At 41.6% G+C, this 26,508-nt stretch overlaps 1 long non-coding RNA gene across 1 annotated transcript in view; it reads right to left on the reverse strand.

The window, feature by feature from the left end:
• Positions 1-1,945: 1,945 nt before the first annotated feature.
• LOC122812053 overlaps positions 1,946-26,508 on the reverse strand; it is a 106,631-nt gene continuing 82,068 nt past the window's right edge. The window contains exon 3 of the long non-coding RNA XR_006366333.1: positions 1,946-2,251. This is a non-coding gene — a long non-coding RNA (uncharacterized LOC122812053). The remainder of the gene's footprint in view (positions 2,252-26,508) is intronic.

The following is a 26,508-nucleotide window of genomic DNA, read 5'->3' on the forward strand; positions in this document are numbered from 1 at the left end:
ACATGACCGACCACAATAATAGTATCAACCTGTTATGTGACATGACCGACTATGATAATAGCATCAGCCTGTTATGTGATGTGACTGACCACGATAACAGTATCAACCTGTTATGCTCAACACAATCAAATATAACCAAGATAAAAGTATGATGGAGAAGCACAGCACCACAATGCTCCAAACAAAATCTAAAGCAAAAGAATGGTCAGCTCTGGTGACTATCTTTAAGGTAGAAGGCAGTGTGATAGGGTCCCTTTCTGCAAACAGAAGAAAAGGAAATTGCTTACCATGAAAGTCTGATACTTCACTAAACAATTTCAGGATGCAAACCGAATAAACTGGTGCAAAACTGGAGTGAAAATCTGAAATACCTTCTTGAAATGACAATGTTGAGTCTCGGTTTTCTCTTCAATACTTAAGTCAGTCATATAATTTTGGGTGGCAGAAGGCCAAACTTCCTCTTCCCAAAATGGGAGGACAAGGTAGAGTTGTTGTTGCAAGTATGTGTGGGTAACGTGGTTGAATCAGATATTCAGTTATATCAAGTTAGTACAGCATGCACTGGAGTGCACTAAAGGTGCAGAAACATGGATATTGTCTTTGCTTCTCAAGCATGCACTTGTCCCAGAGGTCAAATGAGATTGCTTATAAAACATGAAAACCTGTTGAATGGTGTTTTGCTGGAAAACACCTTTATCTGATTAAGCCTAACTGGCAGCATACATGTCCCTTCTCTTAAAGGTAACAGATGACCTATTTGGCATATGGATGTGCAAGTGCCAGCCAAGAAAGGGTTAGGGATCTGGGGAACCTTGACATCAATGGAGCACTCACAAAATTGGAATGCATGCAGTGACAAAACACATTATTTTAAAACAGTTTCTATTATAGATATACAGGATTTCATAAATCATCCATACAAATACTGCATAAGCTGTACAAATAAACATTTAACTGTCACATCAACACATTTGCCCTCATAACACACTGAAGTACCTGTATTCTACAGAAAGCACGCCATCTTGGGTTTTATATTCAGTGAGGGAGCGTCTTCTGGAGTGACTTAGTGCTGAGCAGACTGGGAAACCCATATTAAAATTATATAGCCATACTGTAATATGTGCATACCTGCAAGTTGAAACTGCATATTTTCACACTTTTCTGAAGAAACAATTCAATGAGTCACAAAGTCCCTTTTGGTATGCACTTAACCAAGCATATCTAACAATTGGAATGTTCACAGAAGTTCCTCACTAAAAGAATAAATAAGTAACATGTCCTGTGCAGACTGCTTCAAAGCCCTAGTCCTATATTCTGTCTGCTACAGGCTTTCGAAGGGGGATCTTTGCCTGGCATACAAGGCATTCTCAGATTCCACTCTGATGGACCTTCTGCATATCTACAAAAGCAAACATCACCAGAATTACCCTTTTTAAAGACTTAAACCTTGCCTGTGATATAAATAAGACCTGCTGGATAGAGGTATGTATTCCAGAGACTACATCTTCTCTGGAACAGATTCCATCTATGTGAAGAGAGTTTCTCCCTAACCCAATTCAACTGTAACTTGGACAACTGGATGGGGAAAAGGATATTCATCCCTTGTTTGGCACCTATGTCTCTAATGGACACATGCAGCCTGTAAATGGTTAATCTCCCAGGGCTCTGGTTGTAAATAATTAATCTCCCAAGGCCCTGCTTACACTTTTCAAGGGTACCAAAACTTGTCAGATTTGGGATACATGGCTAGGCTTAATAAGGCCCTTGTGGTCATTAGCCTAGTAAACACCTGTGAACCTAAAGTATTTTAGCAGCAAAACTGTACATTCTGTGATAAAGTGTGGTTTTACTGCTGAGGACAGAGTAAACCTGCACATTGAAATAATCCATTTTCATTCAGCTGATTAGTAAAAAGAGTAAAAATGACAGCACATTAAGGCAAATGTATTTCTGACAGCATTTTATTTTCTTTTAAAATCCTTTACTTAAAACAGCAAGTTAATTTCCAATGTTCTCATCTCCTTGTTTAAGGAGTTGGGGATCACATCATCATGCTTTGCTGTAAAGATAATTAGAAGTCAGCAACTTATGTGCTTGACACTGGCCATCAGGGTGAAACCACATAGCCAGTGTCATCTTCAACGTCAGGATCCACGTTTCTGGACATCCATTCCAGGCTGGAGGTCACATTTGAGATCACACGAATCCATGTTCCCTTGGACCTGTTCAGAACTCATTCCTTTCTTAGTTTCTGCAAAAATGAGGATATTAAATTTTAGAACTTTGCTTATTTTTTGCATTTATACTTTGTTAACGCAGGTTAGCTCTACTGCACAATGTTCAGTTTCTTTATGGACACTGAGAGAAAAGCTACTAAAAGTATTAGAATAAGATAAGAATGTAAAAACAAACTGCAACTAAGTACAATAAGGTATTACATTTGCTTCAGTAACATTATTATGCAGGCTGAAGTTAATTGCCATTTAGCTGAAAGGAAGGTGCAGAATTACAATGTGAATGTAGGACATTATTTGCTAATAGATGTACTGTACTTCATAAGTTTATAGGAGTTGTTAGAATGTTTTGGCATAAGGTGATATAAACACGGCATCGCGTTATATGACTTTTAGTTCTATGAAAGTACATTTCTGGGCACTGAGCATTAGATTATACAGATGGTCATGTGATACGCTGGACACAAAAACGGCTTAAGGAGATGTGACTTACAAACTGCTTTTAAATGATGTTATTGAATCTAACATAGCATCCTGTGACATAATGTTCCTGTTTATTACAAATTAATAGCACTGGGCTTTGTCAACAGTTACTAAGAAGGTTTTGAGCACTCTGAGTGTATGCTGGCTATAGGATTTTGTATCTCTACTTCATATGTATTTGTGCAGAAGGCTGTATGAAAATTGCCTGGGTGGGGTGGATTTTGGATCGAAGCTTATGCTTTCATTGTTTCACAGTGGTAGGTTGATAACGGCAGTCCTGCACTGAATTTTACTGTTTTCTTGGCATTTGGAGTCCAGTTGTCTTTGTCTTGTTCTTTTAGCTGCACAGCTAAAAACAAGCAAATCACAAAAAAAGAAAAAAATGAAGTATTAGTGAAGGCAGTACAGCCTGAAGGAGTAGCACAACGGCTTCAGAGAGACAAGCTCCTTGGTCATCTCAGTTATGTTTTACATAATTATATTACTTTGTGTGGACTACAACCACTGGCTTTCACAGATATAAAACCTTCCCAGTTTCTTTTCATAATCAGAGGCAATCAATACATGATAGCATTGCCTAAACCCATCAGAATTTGGAGCGACAGAAATAGGTGAAGCTAAGTGACACTGACTGGCTGAGAGAAACCAGCCTCTCAAATCTTTCAAGCAACCAGCAACAATATCACTATTATGATCTTGTAGTCTGCTTTAGCCTTTTGAGGGTTTGGTAGAATAAACTCTTTACTGTTTCATTTTAATTTTGGAACCATTTTTAGTACTTACACTCAATCTCCTTTTGGCTTATCCCAGTTAGGGGTCACCACAGTGGAACAACGGTCTTCAGAATGATTGGCAGTGGAATTTTACGGTGCCAAGTTGCCAGCCCGGTGCCCAACCTTCCAAAGAAGGCACACACATGCACACACTCACATGTAGGGCCAATTGAGAGTATCCAAGCCACCTATAGCATGTCTTTGGGATGTGGGAGGAAACCGGAGCACCCGGAGGAAACCCATGCAACCACAGGGAGGACATGCAGACTCCGCACAGAAGGCACCCCAGCTGAGAATCAAACAGGAGAACCTCTTGCTGTGAGGTGGCAATGTTAACCACTGCACCACTGCAGTTGCCCGTTTTTAGTACTTTCACTAGCTGTTAAAAATACTGGTAGTTCAGAAGTTTGTGGCAACAATACCTACATTCTAATACTGATGTACAAAGGTATTATTCTGTGTATCGGCCTTATAAGGTGTTTCAGCAGTTAAAGCAATTCATCGGGGGGGCTTACTTGGATTACTCATTCTAAAACCTAGATGATATTTTTTGTTTTATTCTGGCTCGCGCCTCTTAAAGGACCAGTGCTGTAGCATTCTGGGAAGCCTTCTAGGTGCATAGCACCTCCACATTTATTGGTGCTCAAGCATCCTTTAGCATGCAGAAATTTTGCTTGGAGTTCCAGCCAAAATGAAAATATTTGTTTAAACTGGGAAGGTACTTATTTAAGCCTGGATTCCCATTGTGGTACAACTATGTTTTCCACCTACATCACTTCTGGTTTACCCTTCATTTCCTGTGCAATGAAGATGGGTAGGTGGGTAGGCTACCATGAGATCTCATGTCTGTTCTGCTTCAGATTCTTCTGTGCCAAAGTAGCAAAAATATGCTGCAAAAACAAAGATCTGGAATCAGGTCTAGGTCCTAGTTCTAAGGATATAGAAAAGAAGCAACAGCTTCCTCCTCATCTATCTCCCTTAGGCAAACCAAAGTTTGCATACACTTCACAATATATGCTGGGGGGGGGGTGTTAGCCATCAGAAACCTCTTACCCAGAGACAGCTATAATTGAGTAATGGAGTAGTTTATCTGGTGGTTTTCCAGTTGATGTTGCCTCCCTTGTTTAGAGCACCTGGACACTGTGGTCCATGCCCAAAATGCAGATCAGATTTTCAATTACATATTGAAAGCACGAAAGTTACAAAGTGTGAATGCTCAGATGAGTGAAAATGCTGCAAATTGAAGTTTTTTTTTTATCGCAGTACAGTGAAGATCATAATATTTGCCCTTTCTTTACTGTAGTGTGATCTCAGAGTTGGAATATATATTTAGCAGGGGATGTAGGGGGCATAGCTCCCCACAATAACATTTTCGAGTTGTGGCATTTTTGCTCATCTGAGCATTCGCACTTTGTAACTTTCGTGCTTTCAACATGTATCCCAGATTTTCAGACACCTTAAGAAATATTCCTGTGGGGGGCACTCATTTAATCAGAAATTACTGTTTCAGTATATAACATGTGGTAGTACTCAGCTCTCCAGACCTCAGCAGTTCATTCTCTTTATAGTGAGCACAGCTTTGTTTGCTTGCTCCCCACTATTGATGGCAGAGAACTGTTCAACACATATGCTTTATTTTCTTTGAGACTTACAGGATACAATGTAGACAGACTTCCTGACCCCTTTAAATCTTCAGGAGCTATAGCTGCCACAGTTGGTCAACTAAACCCCCCCTCCCTTCCACTCAGTGCTGTGAATGGGGCTGATATACTAGTGGGCTCCGTTATAGCAATTCACTTGCAATTCTGGATCTACCTTTTACATTATTTTTTCAAGGGCCTCGAAGCTATTTGGCACTGAAACTAAATCTCTTTGAAGGGGATGTAAAAGTGTAGAACTTTTCACATATGGGAATTAAGTTGCATCCTCTACAGCACTATTTTTTCTAGACTGCAAGAGCAGCCAGTGGAGACCATGATTCTGCTGCAGTCTGCAGCAGCAGGAGGGCAGTCTTCTCCATTTAGGCCCCAGAATGGTCACTGGTGCATGGATTGTGGTTATTAGTATGTTCATGGGGCCATGGCCACCCCTAAAGTGCACCACAGCATTGATTTGTCCTACTCTACCTTCTATCCACCATTGCGGTAGCCAGAGAGAAAAATCTTCCTCCATGTCCCATCTTGGTTCACCATAACAAGAGAGGTGAGGGCAAGGGTGATCATAGGAGAGGTTGTTTTATTCTTCATCTTACATTCCTTATTTTTAGTCTGAGCTAGATGCATCACCCTGCCAGAAGCTTCAGGAAAGAGAAGGTGGAAAAGTTACTCAACAAAAGAACAATCCTGAAGGTTGCACTGCACTTCCCAGGACTTGGATATTACTCCAGAATTTTTTTGCTGGTAGAAAAGACAAGAAACCTCAGGTTAATTCTAGATATGATTGGCCTAAACATATGTATTCCAGAGCAGTGCCTCTGCATGTTCCCTCCTCAGTTACTCCTCCCATGCCTGCCCAGAGGACACTGGAAGTGATGCCTGTATCTTCATGATGTTAACTTGAATACAGAATTTACAAAAATATTAAGAAGTCATTATCTATCTTGGACCCATCCATTAGAATTAACTTCTACACCCAGAGTGCTTGTGAAGTGTAAGGCAGTGGTGGGGAGTTTATATTAGACTGTCAGTACCACCAAAGTGTTCCTTTACCTAGACCACTTAGATTCTGGTGGCTGTGCTGATCCTGGTGGCAGTAACGAAAGGCATTCTTGTCTTGCAGATTATCTGCTCCTTGTTTCACATCTTCAGGGTGATTCTGTACTTTGTAAAGTCTCCTTTTCCTCCTGTTTGACCTTTGTAAGCTGTTCCATACATACTGGGATTATTTAAGATATTAAAAGCAGGCCAGCCTGCACTTCAGGGTATTGCGATTGAGAGGGAATAGCCATTGTAATTGTGCCTCCTGACAGGTATATAAAATTTTTTAGGGGAATGAAAAAACTACAACAGTATCAGCAAAATGATCCTTTGGATGTTAACAAATTTGTCAAAAGTCTATAAGGCTGGACTTACAGTTATGGTGCTGAGTGAGTAGGTTGCAAGGAAAGCACTCCTCTCCAGCAAGGTTAACAAACCAAACCTTTAATAAGAAAAGTGAGGGTTTTGCCTGCAAGAAAGACTTACTGCTTGCAAACAGCAATGTGAATGTTCAAGAAAAGATAGAAAAAAATGGAAAATAAAACCACAAATAAAGATGCAAAACCCAGTGAAAAGAACCAAAGGAAAGCACAGCAAAAATGGCACCACGTTGGAACCACCAGAATCTGGAATACAGATGGCTAAGCTGGGACAAAGGATGGACAAGCTCTAATCTGAAGTTGTTTGAATATGAATAGGAGACTCAAGTTGTCTGAACAGGAATAGGAGACCTTACTAGACTACACAAATAGTACATGTGAAAGGCTAGACGACATAGAAACAGCACTATTTGGTTATGCTGATGAATTATTGGGAATAAAAAACAGTAGAACAGCAGATGTTATAAAGATTAGTTGACCTTGAAGCTGTGAAAGAACTGGAAGGTAAAATGCAGGAATTGGAAAGAAGAGAAAGAAGAGAAAACTTAAGGATCCCAAATATGCATGAGGATTAGAAGGTGGGGACTGCCAAACTTGTATAATCCATAAATTCAGTGAATGGACTGGGATAAGATTCTAACTGACAGAGCCCACAGAGTGGATACAGTAGGAAGATTGCAATACAGATTGACTGACAGTTTTGTACTTTTGAAACTATCAGCTGAAGGAGCAACTCTTAAGTCACTTACAGAAGAAGAGGAAGGTACTGCAAACTGGAAAGCAAAGGGTCTTCACAGACCGTGATTTTTCTCGGCACAAGATTAAAAAGGAACTGTTTCACCCCACTGTTTAGGACAGTTAAACCTCTGATTCAGAATGCTATACCCTGCAGCCTTAAAGGTCTTCTTCTCACATTGGGCAAAGACATTCATGGATCCAGAACCAGCACAGACAGAATTAAAACGATACCAAACAGTAGCAGATCAGCAAGACGCTAGAACAGATGAAGAAGAGGTGGCTAATGCTATAGGCATGAGAAAGAAGAGTAAGCTAGTAACCAGGATGTCGATACAACCATTCCTGGTCTTCAGGCAGAAGATGGCATTGAGACAGAAGGCAGCAGAGCAACAAATAAAAAGAATTACAGAGGCAAACCAATATAGCAAAGATGAATACCATTACTCCATGCGAGAGGAAGAAAACAAGTAGAGACTGCGTGTCCACGCAAAAAGAAGGAAAATAAAGAACCACAAAGAAGGGGCTACTGAGGAGAGCCAATGAAACAAAAATAAGACTGTTTCAGTGGGCAAGAGGAAAGAAGAAATAGAGTTATATATTCAAATATGTCTATAGACAAATGGACAATAATTTAATCCTTTGATATAAGACTTTAGTTTAATTAAATTGGGCAAAGACTATAATATTAAGCATAATCAAAACACCTACCAGCCTAGATTAAATGATTCTAAGTAACAGAACTTAATAGTCACATTACACATGGAATTTGACCAAAAGTGAGTAAAAAGCATTGCACATACTGTTTTAGGGATCTGAGAAATGTAATAATCCTTCTAAGGGCCAAGAGTTAAGGGTGGTTAAGCATGGAGGAAAGATGTGTGGTATAGCTGGGTCAGGTAATACAAAAAAAATAAATAATTTTGATTAAATAAAATAAGAACACATGGGTTTACTAATAAAATTCAGAAAGAAATAGCCTGAAATAGAGTATAGAACAAACTTAGACAAAGAGAAGTTCTAACGATGCTAAAAAGTGATCAGTCACAGAAGGAAACAAAGATAAAAGCAATACAAGTTTAAAAAGTTAGGTGGGATTTGGGGGAACAAATGGGGCAATTTTGAAATAAAGTGGCAAGGAGAGTAAAATCACAAATGAGCCCATAATGAAGAGCATACAAGTAGTTATGCATGGCAAGCGAAGTCAAGCAGAAACAAGGTAAAAAAACAGAATTCTACAGGAAGTTAAACACAATTTAATTCAAGGCAACACAAGGTAAAAGGAATAGGTAAAAAAGAGACTGGAAAGGGGGCAAATGGAGAAAGAAACTGCTCATGGAAAAAGAAGGCAAGGAAAAAAAGGAAGGGTTGTAGGAGTGAGTTCTTAGGAGAAAATATATTATCAGGGGGAATGCTTGTTTGCATGTTTGAGATGGCATATTAGTACTGTTACAGCAGCATCTCAGAGACTAGGGGAAGGAAAGTGACATGTAAATGTTTTAAAGTACATTGTGAGTTTTTTTTATCCAAGTGCTCATCTGTGGGATGGTTAAACACTAGCTTTGTTTTTTCTAAGCAGCATAAAAATAAATAAATAAAAACACCATATAAAGAGCAAGCAAAGAAGGGGAATGGGCAAGGTAATATGATAACAGAGGAGAAACCAGAGGGGGAAGAAAGCCAGGCTAGAAAAGAAGGAAATATAATTGCAGCACCGATATGGGAATAGTCATGTTAACATGGAACATAAATGGTTTAGTAGACGACAATAAGATTAAAAACATTTCAATTCCTTCAAAAAAGGAAGCATGGCTGGAGATTCACCTAAAGGTAGAAGAATGTGACAATTTTATATCAAAGTGGGGGGTATGGATTTTATGTGGAGGCATTCGAAGAAAAGACAAGGGGAGTTATAACACTTTAAGAAGGGTCTTCACTTAGATATAGGATAGATAAATAGAGTAGATACATATTGGTAAGCGGCAACTCGGAAGGAAAGCAACTCACACTGGAAAATGTATGTATACCCTCAAGAACTAAAACAGAGGAAATAACACACATGCTTGGTTAGACATGGGTTAATACAGGAAATAGGCAGTATTTTTTCCTCTGGGAAATATGATCAACTAGGATAGATAGGTTCTAGATCTCAAGAGAACACAAGTATTTAGTAGAGTGGATAGAAACATATCCTAGAATATCATCTGATCATGCCCCAGTGGAAGGTAGACTGTCATCTCCTACATCAATTAGGCTAGCAAGACACTGGACAATTACTACTATATGCAACAAAGCTAAAGGCACACCTGTTGAAACTCCTATAACAATGATACAAAAAGAAGGGTGACAACAAAGAAATAATACAAAACAGTGGGAGCTGGGGAGAAAGCATTACAAATACTTTAAAGAACAAGAAAACAGATAATGGGATGAGAAGAGACGGTGGCAGACAAAAATCAGAAAGAATGCAAGAACTGTAACAAATGGGTAATGAAACAAATAAAACAGAGACAAGAATTAAAAGGACTAGTACAAAATGTGAAAAATATTATGAGGAGGAGGTAATAAAGGGGCGAGCAGCAATAAAGCTCTAGTGTATCTCTAGTACCCCATGACTACTAAAAATACTGTCAAGATTACATCAACAGAAAGTTAAGTCAGATTATAAAAATCAGGTATACAAGGACAGACCATATAATAAATGATCGATAATAGGGGAGGTATTTCAGGAGTACTTTGAAAAATTATACTCTTAGCAAGAGGAAAATGATGACTGGAAATTACAACTAGATGCATTTTTACTAGATTTACAGGTTAAGACACTTTCATAGGAGACAGCAGATAGTTTAATCAGACCCATAACAGAGCAGGAAATTCATTCACGTGCGAGACAGCAAGGTTCATAGGTTCATAGGTTTATACTAGGCTATCTGCCCTAAGGCATTTATAAGCCTAGCCCAACTTTTTGTGGCTTACGCCACCCCTTATATGAAAAAACACTGTGCCCATTAGTTTGTTGTGCCTCTGTCCAGCAGTGACACAGATATGATTCCCGGGGTAAACCTACGATCTCCCATCCACAGGTCTAGATTTCTCTTGAACAGAGTCAGCGAGGTGCTCTGCCTCACATGGACCGGGATTCTATTCCACAGCATAGGGAGTCTCTGAGTGATAAATCTATCCCTCCAGCACGTCCTATTTATAGCCGTACTAAGGTTTAAGTCGCTTGCTCTAGTGGTTTTGGTGGATTTGGATTTTTTGAGGTGGAGCATGTCCATTAATTCCGGGTTGGACATGGCCTTGTATGTCAGGCACATGTCACCTCTGAGCAGACGGTATGCGACTGAATAGAGCTGGAGTTTCTTCAATCTGGCAGCATATGACAGATTTTGGAGTCCTTTTATCCTTTTGGTGAGGAACTTTTGGGGTCTCTCAATTGCTGCAGATGTCGGGTGAGATACATCCCGAATGGGGCATTGTACTCGATCATTGGTCTGATAAGTGAAGAGTACAGGGAACAATGACCTCACTAGATCTGGATGTGAATCCCTTCATGATCAGGTGGGCAATGTAGAAGGTCTTTCTAACCACTTTAGCAATGTGAGTGTCAAAAGAAAGGCCACTGTCAACCTGGGTCCCCAGGTCCCTGATAACCTCTTCTGTGCTTAGTGGATTGCCACCTATATGGTAGCTTGGGGTTACCTTGTTTTTCCCGAAGGGTATGACTATACATTTTTGGCGTTTAACTTCAGGCCATGGCTCTGGCACCAGCTATCTGTTTCCGTGAGTCCCTTCTGAAGGATATCCGTGTCCGATGCACTTTCCACTATGGCCCAGTTTGCAGTCGCCTGCAAACTTTGTCAGCCAAAGTCCTCCCATGTTGGCCTGTACTTCTGAGAGGTAGATGCCAAACAATAGGGGACCAAGGACCGAGCCCTGTGCGACACCACTTGTGACCGGCTTGGAATCTGACACAGCGCCAGCAACTCTAACCCTGTGGGTTCTGTCCTTAAGCCAGTTTGCAACCCATCTTGTGACATATGGGTTTACATTTAAGCTGGTAAGTTTTTCTACAATACCAGTGGGGTATTGTGTGAAAGCCTTTGCAAGGTCAAGGTAGGCTGTATGGACTGCCTTTCCTCATCAATGGCCTTGGTGACTGTTTCAAGAAGTCGACCAAGTTCAAAAGGCATGATCTTCCCTTGACAAAGCAAACTGGGTCGGGTCCAATGTCTGCAAGTCCCCTATATCTTTGTTTATGAGCTCCATTATGATCCTCTCCATAGCTTTGCAGACTAGACTTGTTAAGCTTATGGGGCGGTAATTACCAGGGTCCGTAGAGGCACCGCCTTTGTGGAGTGGGACCACAGTTGCCGTACGCCACTCCTTGGGCACGTATCCTGTGGTAAGGCTGAGATTAAACAGCTGCCTTATGTGCGGGTTTAATTCCTCATTTAGCTTCGTGTAGCACACAGCCGGGGACACCATCCGGTCCCATTGATGCTGTGTTTTTAGCTTTAGAGAGCAGCTTTCACCTGCGCATTTGAGATGTCCGGGAGGCTACACTTTCGGCTGGGATAGTTATCTCTCCTTTAGGGGAGAGGGTGAAGTTTGCACTGAACCTGTCTGCCAGTATGTTGGCAATGTCTGTGGGTTCAGTGATTTTTGTATCATTTTGGACTAATTCTGAGCATATCTGGGAGTTTCCACCCAGGTTCCTAACATAGCTGAAAAAGGCCTTATGATTGTCCTTTGAATCCATGGCAATTTTTCTCTCAAAATTGGCCTTAGTTGATTTTATGAGTGCTCGTATTTTTACTAATAATGATCAGGGGTGACTTCCCTTTTATGGATTTTGTTCTATCATGTAATAGCTTTCTCCTCTTATTGTAAAGTTTGTTAATGGCTGGGGTCCACCAGACTGGACGTTTGCCCTTTGTGGAAAGAGTCTTGGTTTTATTTGGGATTGCCTGATCCATGCAGTCCTGGAGGTGTTCATAGAAGGCATTTGTAAGGGCTTCCGCAGCTTGGGTTGTGGTTTCCTCTGGCTCAGGGGCCTTGAAGGATACCACACCAGTCTTGAGTAGTGTGAAGTTTGCTTTAGAAGTTCTTCACTATGGTCTTTTTGTTTGGGGTGGGGCGGGATGTGGATTTCCAGTGAGATTAGTTTATGATCAGATCTCACCAATGAGGGATATACTTCGGTGTGGAGCATTTTGTCCCCATGTTTGTGACAATGAGATCTAGTATATTTTCTCCTCTTGTGGGAACAGTGACTAGCTGTTCCATGGCATTTGAATTTATGAACTCCAGGAACCATTGGGCTAGAAAGTTGGGGCTTGAGTAATGTTCCCAGTCTATATTCGGGTAGTTGAAGTCACCCAATATGATGGTGTTTGGAGATACATTTATACCCTCCAGTGTCTTCAGGAAGGCTGTGTGGGGTTCCTGAGTTTGAGAGGGTGGCCTGTAGCATGCTACAATTTGTAGAGCAGTTTGCCTATGGTTAGTTGCACCTGGATGGTTTCGAGCTTCGATGCGTTGCCACCAACCTAGAGGTGTGGGTATCCTTTATGAATATGGATACACCCCTCCTTTTGTGGTGTGGTCCGGGTTTTGGGGCGGAGCATGATATGAGGTAAAACCTAATAGTGCGGGGTGCTCTCAGGAGCCTTGAACCAGGTTTCAGTTACAGCACAGACATCGATGTTCTCCATACTGAGAAGGGCCTCGAGTGCGTGCATTTTGAGATTTAGACTTCTGGCATTGAGCAGCATTACCCTCAGTTTCTTCCCATTTTTGTTTTCTAGGGTGGTAGGTTTAGAATTTGAGCCTTGCCTAAAAAAGGCACTATGGGGTGGCAAGAGCCTTAGCCAATATCCGGAATCCCAGGGGTGACAGGTGCAAGCCGTCCCTTGAGAAGCAGCATGGCTTGTCAAGCATGTCATCCCAGGCAGACAGACACTGGATCCCCTTTGAATGACACCAGACATTAAGCCAATTGTTAAAGCTGATCATCTTGTCTCTATATTGTGGCATCATTCTTGGTGAAGGAAGGATACTGCTCAGGGTTAGGGTCATACCTGCCTGGGCTACATAATCAGAGAGCTCCTCTATGTCTCATTTCATGTAGTCCAGGGAGTGCGTCTCAGGTCGTTCACACCAGCATGGACAATGACTGTGTCATATTTGTACTTGCCGTGGAGTGACCAGTGCTTGTGTTATGTGGCGGATTCTAGCGCCCGATAGACAGCTTACTGTGACCCTCTCCTTGTTTAGCCTGGTGAGTGGGACGTCAGTGTGTCTGACTATGGAGTCACCTATGACAAGTATGTTTGGTGTTGTATTTGGCCTTAAGGGCTGTGACTGCTTTGCACACTGCTTTTGTGGTTTATGTGTTGCTTGTGGGGTGTCTTGAGGTAGCAGTTGTTTGGGTGTCTGCTTTGGAGGCCTCTGCTGTTTAGGTAAATTTTTACTCAGAGCCTCAGTATGTCTTTGTGTGTTTATGTGTTTGATTCAGTGGAGTGGTAGCATTATGTGAGGCTGGTTTTTGGTGTGTGTAGTTGCCTTCTCCTCCTGTCTGGTCTTGCCAGTCCTGAGTTGAGAGAGCTCAGCCTCCAGTTTGGCTAAATAGCTGCATCTCCCATGAAGTATTTGTGTTATGTGGGAGGAGGAGAGGGTTGTCTGTGTACATGAGGCAGTTATAACATTGCCTCAAGATTCCCAGATTCACCAGCTGGACGGAGAGGAGATTGACAACTGACCTTTGGACATGCTAGAATAATATTGGGAAATCCTTAATTGAAAACAAGGGCCAGTGGGGAGTGAGGGTGTAGTGCTTTTAATTTTAGTGCTGACTTATATAATTGCTTTAGTGAGCAAGTGCCAGGTAACTTGAGTGCAATGTGTTACAAGTAACTAAATGCAAAAGCGACAAACAGTAACTTTCTTTCAAGTGAAACAAGGAAATAAGTACAGTAAGCAATGCAGATATCACTAGTGATCCACAGAAGCACTGAGAAGTTCATTATTAGGTGGAATTAGCTTCCAGGGAAATAACAAGCAAACAAACAACAAGCATATAAACAAAGCTAGATTCAGCAGGCCTGGATCTAGTCTATGCTAGAGCAAACAAGGTGAACCAATTTCAGTAAGATACAGTTCAAATATTCAGGCACTATAAACCTTTAACCAGAAATTCCCAGCTCAGAAGGGCAGAGTCCAGCCTCTTCTCCCACAAGAGTGCAGACCACGAACCTTCTTAATGTAAAATAACTGGCCTGAAGCCCAAGTGCCTAAACCAGAACTAATACACTTGGACACTGGGCTCTCAATCAGCAGTTCCCAACTTAGAAGGATGAAAGCTACCTGTCCTGCCACCACAGTGCTTGCCACAAACCTTCCTAATGTAAAACAGCTGGTCTGAAGCCCAAGTGCTTAATCCAAAAGACTTGAACGATAGCTACACTTTAATCAAGTTACAACCAAGCAGTAATAAATACCATTGAATACTTTAGAGAATGTCTGGATTAGTGCTCAAGTTACACAAACAAAGCTAGATCCAGCAGGCCCGAATCCAGTCTATGCCACAGCAAACAAGGCGCACCAACTTCAGTAAGAAACAGTTCAGATATGCATGCACTATAAGCCTTTAACCAGAAATTCCCAGCTCAGAAGGGCAGAGTCCAGCCTCTCCTCCCACAAGAGTGCAGACCACGAACCCTCTTAATGTAAAATAACTGGCTTGAAAGCCCAAGTGCTTAAACCAGAATTAATACACTTTTAGAATAACAGACACTGAGCCCTCAATCAGCAGTTCTCAACCTAGAAGGATGTAAGCTACCTGTTCTGCCACAACAGTGCAGACCACAAACCCTCTCAGTGCAAAACAACTAACTGGTCCGAAGCCCAAGTGTTTAAACCAAAAGGCTTAGAATGAGTTACACCAAGCAGTAATAAATACAATTGAGTATTTTAAGATGATGCAAAAGTAAAAAGAAGTAGGTAAAAACACAAGTACAGTAAAAGCAGATGAAATTTTTTTTTTTTTTTTTTTTTATTCCTGAACAAGTGCTGAGATCAAAGAAACAGATTTGAGTGCTGAAACTAGAAAACTGGCTAGTTGTAAGAAAAAAAAGCCGTGGGGCAAACCCTTGGGAAGTGATGGGCTTCTTATATAAGTTTAGAAAATGGGAGAGAAAAACTTCAGAAAAGTTGGGATTACTTAACACAGTATTAAGCACAAAGGAAATACCCCACTCATGGAGGGAAGTGGTATTACCAGTAATTCCTAATGAAGGAAAAGATCCGTCTCACCCATCATCAAACCATAATTAGCAAACCTTTGCAACAATACTAGCAAGCAGAATAACACATACTCTATATATGTATATATATATATATATATATATATATATATATATATATATATATATATATATATATATATATATATATATATATAGTTCCCCTTCAAAACATCTAAAACTCATAACATCTAAAATCAAAACATCGAGACCAGTTACAGATTTGCTGTTCTGAACTGTTTGTAAGTTTCTTGGAAGCCAGTGCTTGCTTGGGCTAAAGGGAAGTCTCTGTGCTCACTAGTGGCAGTGGTTAACACTGAGCAGCCTACCTGTCCCTGTAGGAGTGGTTACTACCTAGAAGCTGTAGTTTTATTGGCCATTTTGGGTCAATTCCAAACTCCTTGATCTTTCTCTCTTAAAACCCTGCAACTGTTTTTGTGCAGTCTTGTGCACAGAGCAGCGTTGGGCAGCGCCCCTTAAACAGGTTTAAACTATTCCCAGCTCCACAAAGTCTGCTCTTCACTTTTTCCCTTAGAACTGCTCTAAATCTCAAAATAAGCACTCTATTTTCATTCTAAAGCCCTGCACTTGCTCATACAAGTAATCTCATAGGTAAACACTAATAAACTTAAGCACTACATCCTCCTATACTCCTTTTAAGCACTTGCTCCCTATTGGTTCTTTCTAACCAGTCAATAAGTAGTTCCCTATATTATTCAGGCATGTTCAAAGGTCAGTTTCGGGTTTACTCTCCAGTCCAGCTGGTGAATCTGGGAATCTTGAGGCAATGTTACAACTGCCTTATGTATACAGACAACCCCCTCCTCCTCCCAACAAGCTCAAATATATGTGAGAGATGCAACTATATAGCCAAACTGGAGGCTAAGCTCTCTCAACCCAGTACTGGCACAGCCTGTCAGGAGGAGAAGGTAACCACACACACCACAAATCCAATCTCACATAGACCTATCGCATCAGCAAACCAAACACATAAACACACAAAAACATACTTGGAGACTCTAAATAAAAATCTGCCTAAGCAGCAGAGACCTCCAAAGCAGACATCCAAGCAACCCCTACCACAAAACAATACCCACATAGCTCACAAAGTCAGTGTGCCGCACAGCCACAGCCCTTAAGGCTAAACAACACACCTAATACACTTGTAATAGGTGACTCTATTGTCAGACACACTGGCATCCCACTCACCAGGCTGAACAAGGTGAAGGTCACTGTAAGCTTCCTGTCGGGTGCCAGGATCCGCCACATAACACAAGCACTCAGGTCACTCCAAAGCAAGTACAAATATGACTCCGTCATTGTCCATGCTGGTGTGAATGACCTGAGACGTACCTCCCTGGACTACATGAAAAAAGATAGTGGAGCACTTTGATCATGTAGCCCAGGCCGGTATGACCCTGACCTTGAGTAGCATCTTACCCTCACCAAGAATGATGCCACAGTATAAAGACAAAATGATCAATTTTAACAATTGGCTAAATTATTGGTGTAATTCAAAGGGGATCCAGTGTCTGTCAGCCTGGGATGACATGCTCGACAAGCCACGTTGCTTTGCTAGGGAAGGCTTGCACTTGTCAGCCCTGGGTTTTCGAATACTGGCAAAGGCTCTTGCCTCCCCCATAGTGCCTTTTTTAGGCAAGGCTCAAAAGACAAACCCACCTCCATAGACAACACAAAGAAAAAAAAAACTAAGGGTAATGCTGCTCAACGCCAGAAGTCTAAACCTCAAGATGCACGCACTCGAGACTCTCCTCAGTATGGAGAATATCAATATCTATGCAGTAACAGAAACCTGGTTCAAGGCTCCCAAGAGCACCCCAGCACTAACAGGTTATACTTCATACCATGTTTTCCAGCCCCAAAACTCGGACCAAACCACAAAAGGAGGGGGAGTATCCATATTTATCAAAGATACCCACACCTCCAGGTTAGTGGCACTGCACGAAGCATCAGAGAACATCCATGTGCAACTAACAGTGGGCAAAACTGCCTTTCAGTTTGTTGCCTGCTACAGACCACCCTCCCAAACACAGGAACCTCACTTGACTTTCCTGAGAACACTGGAGAATATGAAGGTCTCTCCAAACACCATTATATTGGGTGACTTCAACTACCCAAACATTGATTGGGAAAACTACTCAAGCTCAAACACCCTCGCCCAATGTTTCCTAGAATTTATAAACTCAAATGCTATGGAACAACTGGTCACCACTCCCACAAGAGGGGAAAATATTGGATCTGGTCATCACCAACATGGGGTCTCTATGTTCCACACCAGAGGTATACCCCTCATTGGTAAGATCAGACCATAAACTAATCTCACTGGACATCGATATTCCATCCCCACCCCTTGCCAAGGAAACCACAGTGAAGAACTTCTCAAAAGCAAACTTCACACTTCTCAAAACCGAGGTGGAATCCTTCAAAGCCCCCGGGCCAGTGGAAAATACGGCCCAAAATGCAGAATCCTTTACAAAAGCATTCTATGGATACCTACAGGAATGCATGGAGCATGCTATCCCAAATAAAACCAAGACTCACTACTCCAAAGGCAGGAGACCTGTCTGGTAGACCCCGGCCATAAATAAGCTATACAACAGAAGGAGAAAGCTACTACATGATAGAGCAAAATCCCAAAAATGGAAGGTGTCTCTGATCAGTACTAGCAAGAAACTGCGATCCCTCATAAAATCATCTAAGGCCAGCTTCAAAAGAAAAATTGCGCAAGACACTAAAGATAATCACAAGGCCTTCTTTAGTTATGTCAGAAACCTGGGAGGCAACTCCCAGATATGCTCTGAGTTAGTGCAAAATGACAAAAAATACACTGAACCCACAGACATTGCCAACATCCTGGCAGAAAGGTTTAGTGCAACGTCCCCCCCCCCCAAAAGAGCAAATGTCTATCCCAACAGAGTGTAGCCTTCCTGAGATCACAGATGCACAGGTGAGAGCTGCCCTCTCCAAAGCAAAAAACACAGCATCAATGGGATCAGACGGTGTCCCGGTATGCATCTTACACAAGCTCCAAGAAGAACGAAACCCTCATATAAAGTCACTGTTCAATCTCAGCCTTACTACAGGATATGTACCCAAGGAATGGCATACAGCAACAGTGGTCTCACTCCACAAAGGTGGTGCCACAACAGACCCCAGAAACTATCGCCCTATAAGCCTGACTAGCCTGGTCTGCAAAGCTATGGAGCGTATCATCATGGAAATCATAAACAAAGACATTGGGAACCTCCAGATACTGGATCCTACCCAATTCAGCTTTGTTAAGGGCAGATCTTGCCTCTTGAACCTGGTTGACTTCTTTGCAACAGTTACCAAAGCCATTGATGAAGGGAAGGTAGTCCACACAGCCTACCCAGACCTCGCAAAAGCCTTTGACACAATACCCCACTCGGGCATCATAAATAAGCTCAGCAGCTTAAATATCAATCCCTATGTCACAAGATGGGTTGCAAACTGGCACAGGGATAGAACCCACATGGTCAGAATAGCAGGTGCCATGTCAGACTCTAAACCAGTTACAAGTGGCGTTTCACAAGGCTCAGTCCTGGGACCTCTCTTGTTCAGTATATATTTCTAGAGGTACAGGCTAACATGGGTGAACTATGGCTGACCAAGTTCGCAGATGACTGCAAACTGGGTGCCGTAATCGACTCTCTGGCTGACACAAGCATCCTCCAAAAGGGTCTCACAGAGACGGATAACTGGTGCCAGAGCCATGGCCTAAAGCTAAATGCCAAAAAGTGCATAGTCATCCCCTTTGGGAAAAACAAAGTGCCCACAAATTACCACATAGGTGGTAATCCATTAAGTATGGAAGAAATAATTAGGGACTTGGGGACCCAAGTAGATAGCAATCTCTCCTTTGACAATCACGTTGCCAAAGTGGTTAGAAAGACCTTCTATATAGCCCACCTTATCATGAAAGGATTCACATCTAGATCAAGCGAGGTCATTGTGCCCCTCTACTCATCACTTATCAGGCCCATAATTGAATACAATGCCCCATTTGGGATGTACCTTACCCGACACCTGCAGCAACTGGAAAGAACCCAAAAGTACCTCACCAAGAGGATCAAGGGGCTCAAACAGATGCACTATGCAGCTCGGCTAAAGAAACTCCAGCTCTAGTCAGTTGCGTACCGCCTACTCAGAGGCAATCTGTGTCTGACGTATAAAGCCATGTCCAACCCAGAATTAATGGACATGCTTCACCTCAGTAAATCCAAATCCCTTAGAGCTACATGCTCCAGGGACTTGAACCTCAGCACAGAAATAAATGGCACATGCTGGAGGGACAGATTCATATCTCAGAGGCTCCCCTCACTCTGGAACAAAATCCCAATCCATGTTAGGCAGAGCCCCTCACTGACCCTCTTCAAGAGAAATCTTGGCGAGTGGATGGGAGATCATAAGTTTACCCCTGGGATCTCTTCTGTGTCCCTGCTTGACAGAGGTACAGTAAACTAACCTTAAAAGGGCTACCTTCTGTGACCTACTATACAGAGGCACAGTCAACTAATCTAAAAGGGTGGCGAAAGCCAAACACAATCTGGCTAGGCTTATAAATGCCCTAGGGCAGATAGCCTAGTATCAACCTATGAACCTATAACATCTAAAATCCATAACAACTAAAACCCATAACATCGAATTTCATAACATCTAAAATGTATAATATATAATAGTGTATCATCAAACCAGTAAACGTTATAGTTTAATCTGCTAATCTTATGGTATCACTAGGAGATGTTGTAGTTTTTATTTATATAGTGTAGGAATTTAAACCATTTATATAGTGTTTATTTTGCCACTCTGTATGTGTTTATAGGCCATACAAGTAATATAGACATTATGTGTACATTCTTTATGGTGATCGCGATACAGTGGGGTTAAGAAATTAACTTTTTCCCAGTGTAGTGTGATCTCGGAGTTGGTATATTTAATTTACGGGGTGGGATGGGGGGTGCAGGGGTCTTGTCCCCCTGCAGAAATGTAGGAAAAAGTATGTTTGTTAGTTTGGTGTTGTTATATGTGGTGGGGATGTTGGGGATGTTATTTTCATGTGATTTGTAGTGTTCGATGTAACGCACATTTTAGAGGTTATGAAATTCGATGTTATGGGTTTTAGATGTTATGATTTTAGATGTTTTGAAGGGCAACCGTATTATATAAATATATCTATGGCTTCTCAGCATGGCTGATTTGAAAACCAGCCTTGTGTTATCACCTGTCTTCCTGAATTCTGAAGTGGTGAAATGCCGCTTTAGAGTAGGCAGGCTAGGTTGCTGTATGAACAAGCGAGAGCTACTTTGTATTGGTTCAGGCTGCCTAGGGTGATCAAGGCATCCTGAGGAAAAAGGAAAGGACAAAGTAGACATTGACTTGTATTTACAAGGAAGGAACATTTTATTTATTATTTGTTTGTCTGCATTTATTTGCCTGTTTATGTATTAACAAGGAATGACTGCTGCCAGATTAGGGACATTTAAATTAGGCATTCAATGCTTTGAAAAGTTGGAGAATGTGAGTTAATGTGTATTTTATGAGAACCACATATTTATGCATTCATTTAATTGTGTGTGTGTGTGTGTGTGTGTGTGTGTGTGTGTGTGTGTGTGTGTGTGTGTGTGTGTACGTTCACTCATGTATAAAACACATCTCTTACCTGTCCAGAATTTTACAGAATTCCCAGACTTTTGCCTCAGTGCTTTAATCTGTTTCTCAAATCAGTGAGGACTACTGAAGTCACTAAATAATGACAGTTTGAGACTTCATATCCTTCAGAAATTGCATGCTAATACAAAACATGTTCTTCTATCAGCTAAGTCCATAACAGCAATATTTAAACATTGTCCCTATTTTGGGGCCTTGCCCCAATTATTTTGGCGTCCTCAAATTCTTGTGCTAAGACGTAGAGGTATGCTGCACCTGATTTTGCAGAATGTCTTTTCTGTGCTCGATGTTACAGTCTGTTTTTTGTAGTGTGTGTGTGTGTGTGTGTGTGTGTGTGTGTGTGTGTGTGTGTGTGTGTGTGTGTGTGTGTGTGTGTGTGTGTGTAGGCAGCCATGTTTGTCTGGAAGCTAATGAGGACTGGTTAATAAATAATGACAAACATTTCAGTGTTAGACTTAGCATTCAGGGGGGAAAAATGCAAAAACATGCTGATGCAAAGCCCATTGTTTTAATAACTAAGTAAATTAGAGTTATATCTGTTCTTGATTTCTGGTACTTCATCTACTATTGTTTTAGCTTTGTCATTGATTCTTGAACTAAGAGGTTAAGAGGTGTGTGTGTGTGTGTGTGTGTGTGTGTGTGTGTGTGTGTGTGTGTGTGTGTGTGTGTGTGTGTGTGTGTGTGTGTGTGGGGGGGGGTTACAGTGTACTGAACACCATTCATTTGATCACAATCAAAGTTCTGTGATGTAGAGTCATACAAGTAGCTTTAATTGATTGTGTGTGTGTTTTTATATATGCTTATATGTATGTGTTAGGGGGCATAGTTGTTCTCAACTGTCACGGATTTTGCAAAATGTCAGATTTTACATCATATTTTTGAATCTTCCTTGTAATATTTTTTTTTTTTTTGAAAAATCAATAAGGATTGCAGGCAGTGAATAATTTCAGACCTAATAGCCTTCAAATACAGAATGCTAACACAAAGCCAGTTGTTCTGTGTAAGTAAAGGGCCACACTTGTCTCTGCTTTAATACCTTTGTTCCCAATTGCTTATATTTCACCTTGACTTTTCAGCTAAGAGGTTGAGAGATATTCCCTATCTATGTGCACGCTTATTTCCTCCCAGAGATCCTCAGGTGTATAATTTATGTTTGTGCCCATTTGTGATTATACTTCCATTTCAATCTAACACCAGGGGGGCACAAAGAAAGTGACTATCTTGTCTGGAGGAGTAGAGAGGCATTCACTGTTCCCAGATAGCCTTGCAAGTATTTGTCATCTCTGTTTATTGTTGCTTTACACATTAAGCTTTATATACAAATAATTTGTCCTTGAATTTGTCCTGGGGGGGGACTGAAATCCTTTCCTTACTTATGATTTTTGTTTTTGCCATCACTGGATGAAAAAGCAATTACAAAAAGCTGTTAAGATGCATGCCAGAACATCTAGAACTCCATTTCTTCTTGGGGTCTAGAACCCCAGACCCCCAACATAATTCAGTTACTTCATCCAGAATCATAGTGGAGTCTTGGCTGGTTAGGATTTCTTAAAAAGGATAGAGGAGAAAACTAAGAGACAAACTGAAAAAAAAAACAAGAACATAGTGATGAATCGAATCTGGATGGTATGAGGAGCAGGTTGGGGGGGCACAAGGAATGGGCATTGGCCTTAATATCCTGTTTTAGAACTTTCTTTGTACTTTTAAGATATTGCTGAGGTATGTTACATCTTAATCCACTTAAATGATTAGCAGTTCCAGAATGGGATGTAAAGTTTTTGGAAAAGACAGATAATCTTGTGTGACTGCTTAAGTCTTACATTTTTGGCTTGGAAAACTGTTTATTAGCTCTTGCACCACTAGAAGAGTTCCGCAGTTATATACATTGATGTGTCTCCCCTTTTATAGATGTTTCATCTTGAAAATGATTTGTTCTTTACAAGGAAAACCATAGAGTTGGAAAAGATGAAATATTGATTCAGGAAGTATTACTATATTCCTTTTTTTTTTATATAAGATACTTACAGATACTATTTCTATTTGAAAATATGTGCCTAGAATTTACCACTGAGGAGTCAACACAAGATTTTGGAACGGAATACCAAAAAGAACTAGCAGTAAAAAAAAAATGTGACAGATAAGCCAGATGAAGTATTGCATGATTAAAGGATAAGCTTCCCCTTACAACCAGAAGTTAAGTCTGTGAGAAGTAGAGTACTCTCATCATAACGTTACAGCCGTCACGCTTCTTGAAGGCCAGTAGGTCATAAGCTTAATGGTCAGACTTATGAACCTACAGATATGGTAGCTCTTGCATTTATTTTGTTAGCTGGGATATTCCCACTTGAGCATAGCCCACTCTTTGTAAAGGCACTGATAAACAGCTCTATAAATACACAAGACTTAGCAACTTGTCAACTTAGCAAAGGGTTTGCATTGATGGTTTTGTAAGGATATATAACTAGAAGAACATTTATGTATGCAAGCATGCTTTATTGACCATGTTAGGCCCACTAGGGGTTGGGAGTGTGGCTTAAAGGCTAAGGTGTTTGCCTTACAACCACAAGGTGCAGGGTTTGAGTCTCACAAGGGATAATTGGCTAGGCTTAAAAAAATGGCTCGGAAGGGCAGTTAGCTTAGTACTATAAAACTAAACTAAAACTACCTGTCACCCTGCCACCCCTGGGATTCCGGATATTGGCAAAGGCTCTTGCCACCCCCATAGTGCCTTTTTTAGGCAAGGCTCAAATTCTAAACCTACCACCCTAGAACACAAAAAAGGAAAAAAACTAAGGGTAATGCTGCTCAATGCCAGAAGTCTAAATCTCAAAATGCATGCACTCGAGGCCCTTCTCAGTATGGAGAACATCGAAGTCTGTGCAGTGACAGAAACCTGGTTCAAGGCTCCTGAGAGCACCCCAGCACTATCAGGTTTTACCTCTTATCATGCGTCCGGGCCTCAAAATCAGAACAATACCAAGAAAGGGGTATCCATATTCATCAAAGACACCCACACCTCAAGACTGGTGGCAGCATACGATGCATCGGAGACCATCCAGGTGCAATTAACCATAGGCAACACTGCTCTGCAAATTGTAGCATGTTACAGGCCACCCTCACAAACTCAGGAACCTCACATGGCCTTCCTGAAAACACTAGAGGGGATAAATGTATCACCAAACACCATCATACTAGGTGACTTCAATTACCCTAATATAGACTGGGAACACTACTCAAGCCCAAACACCCTAGCCCAAAAGTTCCTGGAATTCATAAACTCATATACCATGGAACAACTAGTCACCATCCCCACAAGAGGAGAAAACATACTTGATCTCATCATCACGAACATGGGAGCACAATGTTCAACACCGGAAGTATACCCCTCACTGGTGAGATCAGATCACAAACTAATCTCGCTGGAGGTCCTCATCCCACCCCACCTGAAATAAAAAAGACCACAGTAAAGAACTTCAGAAAAGCCGACTTCACACTTCTAAAGACTAGTGTGGTCCCCTTTAAGGCCTCCGAGCTGGCAGAAAACAGTACTCAAGCCGCCGAATCACTTACAAATGCCTTCTACCAGCACCTGCAGGACTGCATGGATAAGGCAATCCCAAGCAAAACAAAGACTCTTTGTACCAAAGGCAAGCGTCCAGTCTGGTGGACCTCAGCCATAAACAAACTCTACAACAAAGGAGGAAGCTACTACAAGATAGAGCAAAATCCTTAAAAGGTAAGACACCCTTGATCACTATAAGTAAAAACTAAGAGCTCTCATAAAATCATCCAAAGCAAATTTTGAGAGAAAAATAGCTAAAGACTCAAAAGACAATCATAAGGCCTTCTTTAGCTATGTTAGAAACCTGGGAGGAAACTCCCAGATATGCTCAGAACTAGTTGAAATGATGTGAAGATTACTGATCCTACAGACATTGCCAACATACTGGCTGACAGGTTCAGTGCAAACTCTCCCCTCCCCCCCAAAAGGAGAGATATCTATACCAAGCGATTGCAGCCCCCAAACATCTCCAATGCCCAAGTGAGAACTGCTCTCTCCAAAGCAAAAAACAGCATCCATGGGACCTGATGGTGTCCCCGGCTGTGTGCTCCACGAACTCAATGAGGAATTAAACCCACAGCTAGGACAGCTGTTTAATCATAGTCTTACCTCTGGATAAGTACCCAGGGAGTGGCGCACTGCAACTGTGGTCCCACTTCACAAAGGCGGTGCCTCCACCGACCCTGGAAATTACCGGCCCATTAGCTTGACAAGCCTTATCTGCAAAGCCATGGAGAGGATCATAATGGACCTCATAAATAAAGACATAGGGAATTTGCAGACTTTGGATCCATCCCAGTTTGGCTTTGTCAAAGGCAGATCATGCCTTCTAAACTTGGTTGACTTTTTCGAAACAGTCACCAAAGCCATTGATGAGGGAAAGGCAGTCCATACAGCCTACCTCGATCTGGCGAGGCCTTGATACAATACCCCACTGGGTATCATTGAAAAACTCATCAGCTTAAATGTTAACCCATACATCACAAGATGGGTTGCAAACTGGCTGAGTGACAGAACCCACAGGGTCAGAGTTGCTGGCGCCATGTCAGACTCAAAGCCTGTCACAAGTGGTGTACCACAGGGCTCAGTCCTGGGCCCACTCTTGTTTGGCATCTCCTTTTCCGAAGTACAAGCAAACACAGGAGGGTTATGGCTGAAAAAGTTTGCAGATGACTGCAAACTGGGCGCCATAGTAGAAAACACATCTGACACAGATATCCTTCATAAGGGTCTCACAGAAACGGATAACTGGTGCCAGAGCCATGGCCTAAAGTTAAATGCCAAAAATGCATAGTCATACCCTTGGAAAAACAAGGTTACCCTAGCTACCAAATAGGTGGCAATCCACTGAGCACAGAAGAAGTTATCAGGGACCTGGGGACCCAGGTTGATAGTAGTCTGTCATTCGACACCCATGTAGCTAAAGTAGTTAGGAAGACCTTCTACATTGCCCACCTTATCATGAAGGATTCTCATCTAGATCAAGGGAGGTCATAGTCTCCCTATACTCATCACTCATCAGACCAATGATTGAGTACAATGCCCCATTCGGAATGCATCTGACCCGACACTTGCAGCAGCTGGAGAGGCCACAAAAGTTCCTCACCAAAAGGATAAAGGGTCTCAAACA

This window comes from Protopterus annectens, chromosome 9.part0 (assembly GCF_019279795.1).
Source record: "Protopterus annectens isolate FY-2018-M chromosome 9.part0, PAN1.0, whole genome shotgun sequence".
Classification (NCBI taxonomy): domain Eukaryota; kingdom Metazoa; phylum Chordata; order Ceratodontiformes; family Protopteridae; genus Protopterus; species Protopterus annectens.